Genomic DNA, 15,085 nt, shown 5'->3' on the forward strand with positions numbered 1-15,085 from the left:
CTAATGAAAAATATTTCTTTTAAAATTGAAATCCATAATTTCATACTTCAAGCTGAATTAGGTTAGCTCTCCTTATTTTTTCGATTTCAGTAGGATTTTTCCATGTTTGAACTAACTAGAAGAAGATATTAACATGAAATAAGGCTACTTACATGAATCTTTAAGTATGAAGATCACAGATACCTGTAGTAATCAAATTGCCATTGATGGGAATGATATGCTAAATCAATGGTGCATTAATAATTAAAAGGGCCATTTCTCCATTATATAAATCATCACAGAGAAAATTGAATCATATTTTCCATACTTACATATGAGAGAGGATGAGAGTTGTTTAGAATCTACAACTAAATGTAATTTTATCAGAGTAGATTTAGTACTTATTAAAACTAGGAAACCATATCAAATCTTCCTGGACACACATGCTGAGCCATTTCTTTATTTTGACAGGTTTTCTACTCAAAATACATGAAGAACAAACCACTCATTTCCTCATCTTCTGGTTATCATAATTGCATTAAGTTCCCATTTTTAATCCTGATTAACTTTAGCAGGAATAAATGAAGTTACATAATTTAATGAAGCTGTGTACCACAATGCTGTGTGAAATTGAGATTGGTTCTCGTATTGAAGGCATGTGAAATATTATCTTCTATGTAACAATCTAATGTTTCACATCCTTTGGAACTCATTGTGAATGTTCCTATTACAGGATAAGGTATTCGGCATTTAAGATAAATTATATTATTCCTTAGCTGTGGGATTGGTTCTCATAAACCCAGAGGTCAACCCAGCCTGCTTTGGGTTTAACAGAGGAGAGTAGCAAGTAAACAAAGAATAAGCCCAATTCCCATAAATGATAAATTAATGCAAAATGTCATAGCATATCTCTTGCTTCTTGAACTTCTTGGGTTCATAATCAGCTCTTCTTGAAAATGAGTCTTTTAGAATCATAGCAGTCAATTTGAGCTGAACAGCAAAAAATAAAAAGAAGAAGAAGGAGAAGAAAGAAGTAGAAAGAAACCCTGGATTTGAAGCCAGAGGATTAAGATCTGACTATCTGCTAATTATATGACCTTGGAAAGTAATTTAATCTTTCTGGACCTCATTTTTTTAAATGTCAAATAGTGGTCATTTGGAGTTTCTCCTTCTTGGAATTATTCTGATTTCATTTCTGTATCTGTTATGTCCCTTAGCAGGAATCCTGTCAGGGAGGAACTATTTCATGAAGCAATTAGCCAATTAATAAATACTTATTAAGTATGTTCAATATGTCAGTCTCTGTGCTTAGCTCTGGGGTTCAAAGACACAAATGACATAATCTTATCACTAAGGGAGTTTATATATGATCAATATAGTGTGTTCATATATGTGCTAACATAAGGTATGGGGAGATATATATCAGTGATATCCCTGGTATTGGGAATTCCTGGGAGAGGAAACTCCTGTGGAGGTGAACAGGCACATTTTGTGCAATTTTTGGACTCCAGCAGCTAGAGGTTAATCATTGAACATCCAGAGGCATTCCAATTTGAAACCAGGTCTTCTTAGCTAGCCTGTTCTATACTCATCTTGCTCTGTGGCCTTTTTTGTCTAAAGCATATAAGAAATAAATATGAGATAAACTGGAGGAAATGCCCTGGCAAGCAGTGTGTGTCTGTGGAGGAGGAGGGAGTGGAGAGATCAAGGGAATAAAGAGAGACTATATTTAGAAAGGAGTTCTTGGGCATAGCCTGAAGGAAATGACTTTGTAAGAGGCAGAGGAAAAAGAAGAATGCATGTAAATGTACATACAAAATATATACACTATATATACATATATATATATATATATATATATATATATATATATATATATATATATATATATATATATATATATATATATATATATATAAATATACAAAAGGTACCAAGATAAGAGTTATAGTGTTATGTCAAAGGAACAAGTGTTATTTCAGCTAGACCTTAATGGCGCAGGAAGGAAAATACGGAAATAACGTGTAAGAATACAAGCAATGTAATTTCAAAATCTAAACAAAAGAGCTTATATTTGACGAGGCAATAAATTTTATTTTTTTAATCCCTAAAACCTAGCAGAGTGCTATGACAATAGCAGATACTTAATAAAAGTTAGTGAGCCTTTCTTAAGCATTTAGTATTTGCCAGAAACTGTTCTAGGGACTAGGGCTAAAATGGAAAAGTAAAAGCCATTCCTGCTCTCAAAAATTTACATTTTTTTTAAAGTGAGGAAATAAAACATATTTTTTTAGAAGCAACATAATAGATTGAACCTTGCAGTCAGGAAGTTCTAGGTTCAAATCCTACCCTAGATAGGTAGTTGTAGGGAGTTCCTACCTTAGGTAGATAGTTCCAAGGTCTATGACCTGGGGAAAAAAATCACATCATCTTCTTCTGTTTCCTCATCTATAAAATGAAACTATGGGATTTGATATTCTCTAAGTTCCCTGCCAGCTATAGCACTTAGGTTATAGGTTCTACAGATTCCTAGTGGGGTGATATCACCCCTGGGGATGCTAGAATGATCCAGGAGGCAATAATACTCTGGGGTGCAATTGAGGGGCATTGAATAAAAATAAGGGAGAATGGAAAGCATAAGGAAAGAAGAAAAGATGGTAAAAAATTTGAATAACTTTGTTCATGTTTTATCTGTTATGTAACAGAGTTAAAGTTGTAGTGACTACAATATTTTCCAAATAAACACACACAATGAAAGTTATAACTGATCAGGGGTCAAGTCCACTGACAGGTCTTAACAAGCAAGTGTTGACAGGTGAGCATATTATGCATTATCAGGAACTCTGGCATGCATCATCAGGAATATGTGTGTGTGTGATGTCTATATGTTACCTGATACAATATTACATCATCACAATTTCAGTGCTGGAAAAGAATGATTTAAAAACATTTTATATTTTTTGAAATGACAAATCAAAAAAAAGCAACTTGAAGAGTTAAAGAAAGGACATTTCAGGGAGGGGTGCTGAGTAATTTTTTTTTTGAAGAGGGAGTGGTATGCCAAAAAGTTTGGGAAACTCTCTATAGTATAACATGCACAAACATATACATATGGATGGATTTATGGATGTATATGTATATATATGTATATATATGGATGTGTATACATCTGCATGTACATTGTGTGTATGTATATTGTGTGTATGCACGTATGTATGAGACTATATTTAGAAAGTAGTTCTTGGGCATAGCCTGAAGGAATGACTTTGTAAGAGGCAGAGGAAAAGAAAGAATGCATGTAAATGTATATACAAAATATATACCCAAAATATACATACAAATATACAAAAGATACGAAGAGAAGAGTTGTAGTGTTATGGCAAAGGAACAAGTGTTGATTCAGCTAGACCTTAATGGTACAGGGCGGAAAATACTGAAATAATGTATAATAATACCAGCAATGGAATTTCAAAATCTAAAAAAAGAGCTTATGCTTGACGTGAGGCAATAAATTTTCTTTTTTCAATCCCTATATTCCTTAATCACCTGCCATGTTCCAAGTCCTAAGCACTTTAGAAATATTTCATAATCGCAGCAACCTTGGGAAGTAGAGATGGCATTATTGTCCTCATATTATCCCCATTGTCCTCATGTTATTATGTCCTCAGTTGAAGAAACTGAGGCAGACAGAGGTTGTGACTTGCCCAGGCTCATGCAGTTAATAAGTTTTTGAATTCAGATATGAATACAGGTCTTTCAGACTTCAGGTCCAGGGCTCTATCAACTGCACCAAGGTTACTTTGGAGAGGAAAGAAGTAACAGCTAGGAGAACTGGGGAAAATGTCCCCTTGTAAAAAGTAGCCCTTGAACTGATTCTTGAGGGAAGCAAGGGATTCCAAGATGTAAAGATGAGGGGAAAAGAGCATTCCAAGTAACTGGGACTACAGGTAGTACAACTACATTAGATGAATATTGAAACATTGTGAGAAGATAAGCACACAGACCAGAGTGGCTAGACCAGGGGTGGGGAACCTCTAACTTCAAGGCTACATGTGGCACTTTTGTTCCTAAACTGGTACTCTTTGACTGAATCCAAATTTTTCAGAACAAATCTCCTAATAAAATGATTTCTTCTGTAAAATTTGGACTCAGTCAAAAGGCCACATCCAAGGACTTAGAAGGCCTTGAGGCCACAGATTCCCCACTATGGGACCATATGGGAGTAATACATAAGAAGACAAATAAGATAGGAAGGGTCAGAGAATAAAAACTTTAAATACCCCAAAAAGGAGTTTATATTTGATCCTAGAGGTAATAGAATAATGTTGGGGTTTATTAAGGAGAGTAGTAATGTGGACATGTCTATGCTTAAGAAAATCTCTTTGGTAGCTTTGTGGAGGATAGATTTAAATAGGAAGACTTAAGACAATGTAACCACCTAGGAGATTATTGAAATTTTCCAGGTCATAAAAGAGAGTTTAACTAAAATTGTGACTATGTGAGTTAAGAGAAATGTTGTAATGATAGAATTGCTAAAATTTGACTACTTACTGGCTATATGCGATAAGTGAGAGGGAGAGGTTAAAGAAGATGAGGAACTTGCAAGTCTGGGTAACTTGAAGGATGGTGGTATTCTCAGTAGTAAAAGAGAATTCTAGAAGAGACATGGAATTTGGGGAAAAGATCACATCAAATATATTTTTGACTCTGAATTTTAAATGACTATGGGCATTAGTGTGCTGGTAAAGGCCAGGTGGGGGGGGGGGGGAGAAGGCATTTTGCCAGAAATGACAAAAATAGTTAGGATCAAAGGTACACATAGAATAATTGACTTTGTCGAGACAGGCCACCTCTTCAGCAGAAAATGAAGTAAAGTGGACAGTAACATCAGAGAAATATGAATTAAGGATAAGAGGCTGCTCATAAGAACTGGCCTTATTTTTTGCCATGAATTATGAGGGAAGAACTTCAGCTTGGAGGGTAGAGGGAGGTAGCCTGAGGAGAGATGAGACGAGCTAGAATAGCCTCTGTAGTCAATAGGGTAGAGAATCAATCAATTAAGGAGAAATAGCAGGCTTGTATTGTCATTGAAGGTACAATTGAATTGAGTTTGACCTCTGAGGTCACTTTCAGCTCTAAATCTGTGGTCAGGACAAGTGAAACTATGTTTTACATCCTTAAATAGTGACATCAAAAACTTTGAAATCTGAAAATGAAAGGTGAAATTAGATTCCAATAAAATACTAGTTTTCAAGCTTTTTTGGCCTTGGATTAAAGGGACAAAGAACCTTGCAGACCACCTGTCATCACTTATTCTGATCTTTTATCAGATAGGTTGTAACCCATCCTTGACAGCCCTTGACAACTAAAAGTTCATGATATGGAATGACCTCAATGTATAAGAGGCCTTATTTTTTTTTCTTTCTTCTGACATTCAAATGATATTCATAAATCAGCCTGGCTTTCCATCTATTATCTCTCATCATCACTGTAGAAAGAGACCATGTTTTCCTTCAGTCATACAGTTCTACATAACATCCTTTACTCCCATCCTTCAAAGTTTGCTTTTTTTTTACAATTATATATTGCAACCTACTCACACATGTGAACACCATACAAATTACCTTTGCCCTCTCTGTGTGACATTCATTTGTAACTCTTCAAAGACTATTGTATTCTATTTTTCACAACAACAGTAGTAGAATGTCTGATATTATATGATTAGCTTTAGATCATTAAATTATATGTATTTTTAATAATTTCCCCTAGATTAACTTAGCTCACTCTCCTCTTAAAAAAAAAAGTATTTATTAAGCATCTACTATATGCCAGGCATTTTGCTAAAAATGTTATAGATATTATATCATCTGATACTTACAATAAACTTGTGAAGTTCCACAACGATCCACATTTTACAGTTGCAGAAGTTGAGGCAAAGAGAGGGTAATTAACTTCCTCAGAGTCACACAGATAGTGTCAGAGGCCAAATTTGAACTCAGGTCTTCTTGGCTTTTGGCTGGGTGTTGTATCTACTCTCCCACCTAAATGCTTCTCCGTATTTAATATTAGGCCCAATTCGTTGACTATCTGTACTGCCTATATTATCCATTCACTATCCATATGATGGGAGTTAAGATATATAATAATAGTCAAACTCCATTTAATCTGGACAACAGAATTTCTACATCAACTTGTTCCTTTTTTTGTGTGTAGATGGCTAAGAACAAATGACTTAAAGTGATTACAGATATCTTCTCTCTGTGTCTATAAATCCTGTGATTCAAGGACATCTCTTGATTTGGTGCTTAGTACTATTTAATAACCCTAAATTGCCAACATCCCTCACTGCAACATCCTCCCAGGTATTTCCCCTAACCCTTCACCCAAAGCCACCCATGCAGTGCTAAATGTACTAGACCTTTTTCTGATTTTTCCCACCCATTAAAAGTTTCATTCCTACAAGGCCTTAATCTCAACTACCATCATTCTGGAAAGTCATCTGATAAACTGATTCAGACTTAGGTTATGATGTAAAATTCTAACTCCTAAGGATATTAGTATTTTTAAAAAGTATTCCAGGAAAGAATAAAGCCATACCAGCACTTCTCCCTTCCCCTCAATAAACATTATCTTATAGTCATGATATGCATTATACTTTAAGAGCAAGGAGTTATATTTCACCATCCAGACTTTTGGAAAAATCTTGATGAGTAGTTTGTCTTTTCTAGTACTATTGGTTCAAGAACCCTTCTGACATGTTGCCCCACTTGTTAGACACAAGGGATTGACACCCGAGTTCATTCAAAAAAATAACATCAATTAGCTTTACATAGGTACAGATAAAACAGAAATACAAATTCTTTCCTCCAACCCGTGGAGGAGGGATCTAGAGGCACACTGTATACATTATCAGTTTTGTACCAAGGGAGGGCTCAGCCTTTTAAAAATGTGATTGATTGATTGATTGATTGATTGATTTCAATTAATAGAAATTTATTTTATCTTTTCCCCCATTGGAAAATAAACTAAAAACAAAACTCTTGTAACAAATATGCATGACCAAATAAAATTCCTACATTGACCTTGTCCAAAATATACACACCTCATTCTACACCTTGAATCTATAGTCAGTTTTTCAGTAAATAGTTAGCATATTTCATCAATCAATAAACATTTATTAAGTTCCTGTTATGTGTCAGGCACTGTGGTCTAACGTTCTCAGTAAGAATGGTTGGCTATTACATTAGAGTTCTTAAGTCCTTCAAAATTATCTGATATTCAGTTTTGTTATGATACAAAGTATCCTTCACTTTCTGTTTCTGTTGTTCTCCAAAAGTTCATCTACATCTTCCAAAATTTCTCTGAAACTAGCATCTGAATCCTTCATTATTTTACGGTACAATGATATCCTATTTTATTCATGTACCATAATTTGTTCATCCATTCCTCAATAGATGCATCCCCCAATAGTTTCCAGTTTTTGCTATTCAAAAAAGAACTGAACCATTGCTGTGGTATTTTTTTTACATATATAGATCCTTTTCCTTTGATCTTTTTGGAATGTAAAATTAGTACAGGTAACCCTGGGGATCAAAGCTTAGGTATACAGCTCCAGTTTGTTATCTAGAAGAAGTAGTTCAATTTTACCTTGTCTAAGAGTACATTATTGTATGTTTGCCATAGTTCTGCCAATGTCTACCATTTTCTTTGTTATCAGCTTTGCCAATCTGTTGGGTATGCAGTGGAAGTTCAGAGTTGCTTTAATTTTTATTTCTCTAACTTTTAGTGAATTAAAACATTTTTTGATAAATCTATTAATAGGTTATATTTATACCTCTGAAAATTGTTCATATGGTTTGATCACTTAAAATTTGGAGTGTCTCTTATTTTTGCAAATTTCTATTACTTCCCCTAGATAATGAGACCTTCATCAGGGAAATTTACTGTGAAAATTGCCCCGCAATTACAAATTTTTTTTAAAAATTTAAGCTACTTTTGTTTTGTTTGTCTAAAGCATCATAAAATTGCATAAAACTGACATAAATGTTATCCTTGTGATCCTCTGTCTTTTATTTACTTACAAACTTTTCCTTAATCCATGCCTCTTCAAAGTCATTTCTTTCTCCTTCCTGAAAATTATTTATAATATCATATTATGTCTAAGTCATGTACCCAGTTGGAGCTTATTCTGGTACATGATGTGAAATATTGATCTCTACCTAGTTTTTGACATATTGATTTCCAGTTTCCCCAGTAGTTTTTTGTTGAATAATGAGTTCTTACCCTTCTATCTGGGATCTCTGGATTTATCAAATAGGCCACTTCATTCATGTAGCTCCAGACCTGATCTGGAACACTGATAGACCTTTCTATTACTTAACTAGTAACAAAGTATTTTGACAATTACTTTTATGTAGTACACTTTAAGATATGATACTCTTGTTTATTTTTTTCATAATTTCCTTTGAGTTTCTTGAAATGTTCTTTCAGATGAATTTTTGTTATTTTTTTTCTAGCTGTATAACATAATTTTTGGTAGTCTTATTGGTATGTTTAAATAACAAATTGATTAGGTAGTATTGTCATTCTTATTATATTAACCTGTCCTACCTATGAACAATTATATTTCTCTATTTAGGTCTGATTTTTTGGGGGGGGTGCAAAAAGTGTTTTCTTGTTGCTTTATTTAGTTTCCATGTGTGTCTTAAGAGATAGATAAAAGAATTTTATTACTTCAGCAGTTATTTTTAAATAGATATTATCTTTCTATCTCTTTTTACTGAGTTTTGTTGGTAATATACAGAAATGGCAACAACTTATGTGAATTTATTTCATGTACTTTAAATTTGCTGGTTAATAATAATTTCAACTTTTTTTACTCTCTAGTTTTCCCTGTCTAAACCATCATGTTATCTGCAAAAAATTGATAAATATACTTCCTCTATTTATGCTTGATATTTCAATATGTTTTCTTGTCTTATAGTTGTATGCAATATTTTTAGTGCTGTATCAAAGAGTAAGAGTAATAGCAGATATCTTATCCTTGATCTTAGTGGAAAGATTTCTGGTTTTTTCTCAATTATAACATTGCTCTTAATATTATATAGATACAACTACTAATATGAAAGAAATATATTTATTCCTGTGTTTCTAGTATTTTTTTCAATTCTAATTTTCAAGGATTCTGAAAACTTGATTTTAATTCTAGGTCTCACCTCTGTAGCTGATATGTTTTTCCAATTCTTTCCTCTGGTATACCTCTTTCACTGTAAAAAAAAAAAAAAATGATTTTAGCAGACCACCCCCCACCAAGGTTTTGCTTCATTTTCATTCTACAAATCTAAGTGAATGTGTACCTAAGTGGCATTCTTCTTTATGGTTTTGTTTGTAGATGTTTGGGAGTTATTCGTTTATTGTGGGCTTGTGACTTGGTTGACCCTAGCACCACAATATCTCTTAATTGTGAGATTTTTTTTCTTGTTGGATTGTTTATTCATTCCTCGAACCTCAAGTTTAAAATTAATGTCTGGGCCTGTTTTACTGCTTTTTTGCGTTCTCTCTGGTCTTGAAACTGCTTTCTCTAAGTATTGAATTCTGTGTTCTTCTAAGGCTCTTGGAGGTAGACTGGATTAGGACATAAAAGCCTTCAAGGTACCCAGCAAGATCTGATATGAGGGGAAAAAATCTAATTGTCTTTATCTTGATCTGGGTTTTTCAAACTGCTGATCTGTGTTTGGGACTGTGCAACATAATTGCAGACTTGCCCCTGGTTACAGCTTTAGTAGACTTCTATTAGTCACAATTACTATCAGTTATCTGGAAGTCTAAACGCAATAGATCTATAGACATCTCTTTAATCTGAATTACCTATCCTTATTATTCTACCGCATGCTTTAGACTAGTATTGAGACCGGATCTGAACTGCTGCTACACTTCAAAGGTCAGAGCTATATAGATCTACTTCGTTCTTTTCTTGATTCTTGACAAATACATATCCTGAAATTCACCACTGCTTCTTACTCTCACTTTCCACCCCTTAGTGTGGATCCTCTCCTCAGTCTGCACTGAATCTATTAACTAGAATCACTATTTGTCACTTGTTCCTATTGCATGTGTAGCATCAAACTCCTACATCCTGGACCTGGAACCACTTCTTGCACAAATGCATAGGTCTAGGCAACAGTTCAATTAATTATACTAAAAGATTCTACATAAATTCATTGTACCTAGGTCCTATTCCATGTCTGCAAACCTATGTAGACCTTCTCTGACCTTGGCTGGAAAAAAAAAAAGACTCGTAATTTTTGTTTTCATTTTCCAATGAAGATTCAGTCTATTGCATTTTCTAGGTCTTTATGGAAAGTTTTAGAGAAGAACTAGGCTTTATGGCTTCCTTCTATTCTTCAGTGGTGGTTGATCTTTGATGTGGGGTCAATTTTCAAATAGTTTGTACAAAACAATCCCACCAAGTTCACTTCCAAATGCAATATGGCAAGTGAACAAATGATTTTGTGTCTGCATGACTGTTGGACTGGGCTAGGCAAACGACTCAGGACTAAACCCCGTGCTGTTTACATTCTAAAAATTCCTAGCATTGACTCAATTACCAGACTTCCTCTCTGATCATTCTCATGACCTTTCTTCTCTTTATAGGTCATAACAATTGCTAATCTCTCTCCTAAAATTAGAGAAAAAAAACAGAGGCCAAAGCAAAGGAAGAGTTAAGAGCTTTTGGTTTCATTCAGAGGCTTTTGTGGGGAAAAAAAGGCTTCCAGTCTCCCTAATCAATGAAGGACTCTATTTGTCCATATCTTCCAATGCTAGTCAGTGTGGGAAGAACTAGAGACAAGAGTTTCAGCCAATAACTAATTTATCCCATCACATGATGTGGAAACTAGAACTAGTTATACCAGTTCTGTACATGCTCCAAACTGGGAAGCAGGATAGTCCCCATATACATCATTCCTCTTTTCTAAAAGCAGACTCACAGTTTGCTGGAGGGTTGAAATAAATATTTTGATTATGATTATAGATTAAAGATAGAAATATAGGCAGTAAGTCAGGAAGGAGAAAGTATTTGATGACATGGAAACACTCTTAGTATTCTTCAAATCACATCAATTGATAATTACTCATTCTGCATGTTTATAAGACTAGCTTACAGCAAATATATAAATATATAAGCAAATATGTTAAATTATTGACTAGAGGAGATTTTAATTTTCCATATCTTTTCTATGGTCTGTCATCTTTCACAGTAACTTTAACTTAAAAGAAAGGTATTCCAGGAAAGGAAAAAATAATAATGCATTGTTTCATTGATGTTTCCCTTTTCCTTTGTTCTATTTTGATTTAATAACGCAATTCAAAGACAAGAGAGATGTATCTCAAATCCCTGTGTGCTTAAAGCTTAAGAACCCCTTTCAATCTCACATCAAAAGTTTCACCAGCAAACACAAGTGTCAGTTCTTCATTTTACCTCCCTGATCTGTAAAGGGAAAAAGTAAAAAAAAAAAGTTTGCCTTTTTTTTTGAAAAAAATAGTATTGATGCCTTCCACAGTGTCATATTCTGTAATGGTGTGCTGTCAATGACTATTCCAGCAGGGCATCAGGTTCAAAAACACAAATAGATTGACAGCAGTAGAACATCTGCTCTCAGAATTGTAGTTTACATATTAAGAGGGTCATGTAAGTTGGTAATGAATTTTGGGTAATGGAAAACCATGAAATGGAGACAAATACTAAAAGATACTTCATCCTTTGTAGTCCTTTTTCTGCTTCTGGAACAATTTTGGCAGAAAAGGGTCAAAAATTATAAAAACAAAAAATAGTGTTTAAAATCTCCAAATGCATTAACTTAGATAAAGATATTTCAGATTGGAGATTCTTGTTCTCAGCAATAAATGGACAAATAACTAACAGGTTTGAACTATATTTATCTTTACATCCTTATAAATAAGTCAAAAGCAAGCCACAACTAAATGGAAAGATGGCTCTTAAGTTTTCTGGGGAAAGAACCAAAATAACTGGTGTTCCTTTTTTTGAATGTGCCCAAAGACAGCAACAAACAGCACTTCACTGAATATTTCATCATTCTTCTTGAAGTATATACCTGTAAGATGGGATGAAACAATGCAGGCTCAGTCTTGAGAACATACATATTTAGTGAATCTGCTTCTCAAAGTGCCTGATGACATAACATGAAGGGGATCCTTCTATCTACTTTATAGTGTGCAGAATCTAAGACAATTTTCAATCTGCAAGACAAATGTCTCTCACTAACTGGGGTATCCTTATACAGTATAACACATAATAAGAGTAGTAAATAAAATAAAAAATTTGCTGAAATAAATATAGTCTGTGTCTCAACATCTTTTTGTAGAAGATGAGAAAATAGAGAAATTCCATCAAGCACTTAGTAAGCCCCTCTAAATCAAATCAGCACATACTTTTATCCTCCATTAATTCAATGCAAAAATAAAATGGGTAGGATACTGAAAAATATGTCAAAAAATTGTACATGAATAAGAAACATCAGCAGAATGGTAAAATAAATTTCTACAACTTTCTTTCATATCTAAACCTTAAAAGGAAGTAATTGCATGCCAAATAGAGTAATTATGGATGATTTCACAAGATAAAAACACACCTGAAAAATTTAATAGTATATTAAGGAGTTCTTATTGATACTACTCTTTAACCAGCTGCTTACATCCTGCTGCAGTGAACACAAGCAAATTTGCAGGCTTATACCTGGGGGCCTAGCAATAGGGAATTCCAAGACAATGACTGCCTGCAGACCACCTCTAATAATGGAAAAGACTTGTAGATGCTAGTTCAGGAGTGACAAACCTGCGGCCTCGAGGCCACATGTGACCCTCTATGTTCTCAAGTGCAGCCTTTTAACTGAATCCAAACTTCACAGAACAAATTCCTTTAAAAAAGTAATTGTTCTATAAAACTTGGATTCAATCAAAAGGCTGTATCAATAACCCAGAAGGCCACATGTGGTTCCTCAGTCCTATGGTAGCTTTTCTCAAGTACATCAAGGAATAAAGGAAAAGTAAGTGAGAAACCCTCTTCTATCCCAACTTTCTGAAAATCCAAGTAAGAGAAAGAAATAAAAAGTTGTCAGAAAAGAAAGACAGAGTTATTTCTGCTCATTCCTCTTAAATCCAGGAGTCAGTTCATCCCAGCAAGAAAATAAATATGCTCTTGATTCTCAGTCTCAAAGCTTGCCTGATGAAGTCCTAGTCACTTGAAACCAACAAGGAGTTTCCTGTATTTTCCTAGTAATGCACATGCCCCTTAGGAAGGAGTCACAGTACACCTCTTTGGGAAGAACACACACACACACACACACACACACACACACAGATGTATATATAGATAGATATAGCTATATATAGATAAGATATGTATTATCTATATCTAGCTATATCTATGTAGATCTAGCTATTATCTATCTCTATCTATCTATCTATATGGAGAGAAACAGAGAGAGAGATTAAATCAAATTTTTCAGTGTCCTGTTTATAATCCTGAATCGACACTAGAATGAGAAAACAGGACAGATCCTTCTGATGCTATTATTTTACCAGTAAAGAAGTCATTATAATTAAATAAAGTCTTTTTACTCTCTGTGTGGTTAAACACTTAATAAGATTAGAGGAGCATAAAAATCAATTACTGTCTTTTTTATGTTTCCTAAGCACAATAAAGTTTTGTTTTTCTTTGCTAAAAAAAAAAAAAAATCCCAACAGTTGAATCTATTTCTCCAGTGAGTCAGAGTGAAAATAGAATTCACACTTAAAAGTTGGCAGAAGTCCTCCAGCATATCAAGGTGTCCCTTAAGAGCACTGAAAAAAGTCACTTTCCCAATGGTGATCTGTTGCGGCCTAAGAATAATTAAGTATACCATCCCAGGGAATTTTTTTTTTGCTTATCATAGAAAAAAATTACAATCTTACCATTATTATACTCCAAAGGCAATTATGTCAAACTTGTGTATTGCCAAAGTAAAAAAAAAAAGTGTTAAGTGGATTTTTCTTTCACTTCCATCCTGTCAATTAATAGTACTGGAAGCTTATGCCCCATTGCTGATTTATTATTGAAACTATGACCTCACTGGCTCCTATGCCTGGAAAACCCTTCTTCTAAAGTTAACTGTTTTCATTGCTGCTGTCAAACTATATTTTTCACATGCCAGTTTGAATATGTCACCCTTCTTATCAAATTTATAAGCACTTGAAATCTTATTAACACCAATATCAACTACACTATATTATTTCCTTTATACTTCTTATTCCCTTTAACAATCCATATCCTTTTTATTTTTGCATCATTTAGAATCATAAAACTGTTGATCAAGAAATCTTAAGAGATCACCTAAGGGACTACTTTGCTTTTGTCTTTCTTTACCATAATGTGTGGAATAAAGTTGTTACTTAATATTATTTACTCAATTGAATCTAGTTCAAGTTCCTCATTAAATGACTTGCTCAATCGACCTCAAAGATGAATCAGAGCCAGGATTCAGTTGTTCTCATTCCCAACCAGGTCTTTTGCCATTCCATCAAAACATCAATATTCTAAATGTCATTCCTCCCAGAAATTTACAGAAAGGTTTAGAATTAAGAATTTTGGGGTAAGAATTTCAAACTTAGAGTTTTAATTCCCAAACCTGGAATTCATGGCTTTTCACAATCTTGTACCACTCTTCCTTTGTGGTCTTACTTTTTATGGTTCCCTTTTGTATATGCTACAATCCAGAAAAAAAAGAAAAAAAAAAAAAAAAAAAAACGCTAGCCACTCCTAATATACATTTTATGCTTTGCACCTCTGCCTTTGTTCACTATTTCCTGTGTTCGAATTCCTTATCGTATATTTCAGCACACGTTATTTTGTAACACAGAGATTATTTATGTTTTTACCATATCTCCTTATTAGATAACAGGCTCCATTCAAGCATTGATTGGATCTTTTGTTTCTTTATTTTGGCTTCCCTTTCCCCCAACAAGCCCAGCTCAGTGTTCTATATTCAGAAAATCCTTAATAAGTGTGAGTTAATTTATGTGGCCACTTCTCCAATTCCTACACTGCATA

This window comes from Notamacropus eugenii, chromosome 2, assembly GCF_028372415.1.
Source record: "Notamacropus eugenii isolate mMacEug1 chromosome 2, mMacEug1.pri_v2, whole genome shotgun sequence".
NCBI lineage: Eukaryota > Metazoa > Chordata > Mammalia > Diprotodontia > Macropodidae > Notamacropus > Notamacropus eugenii.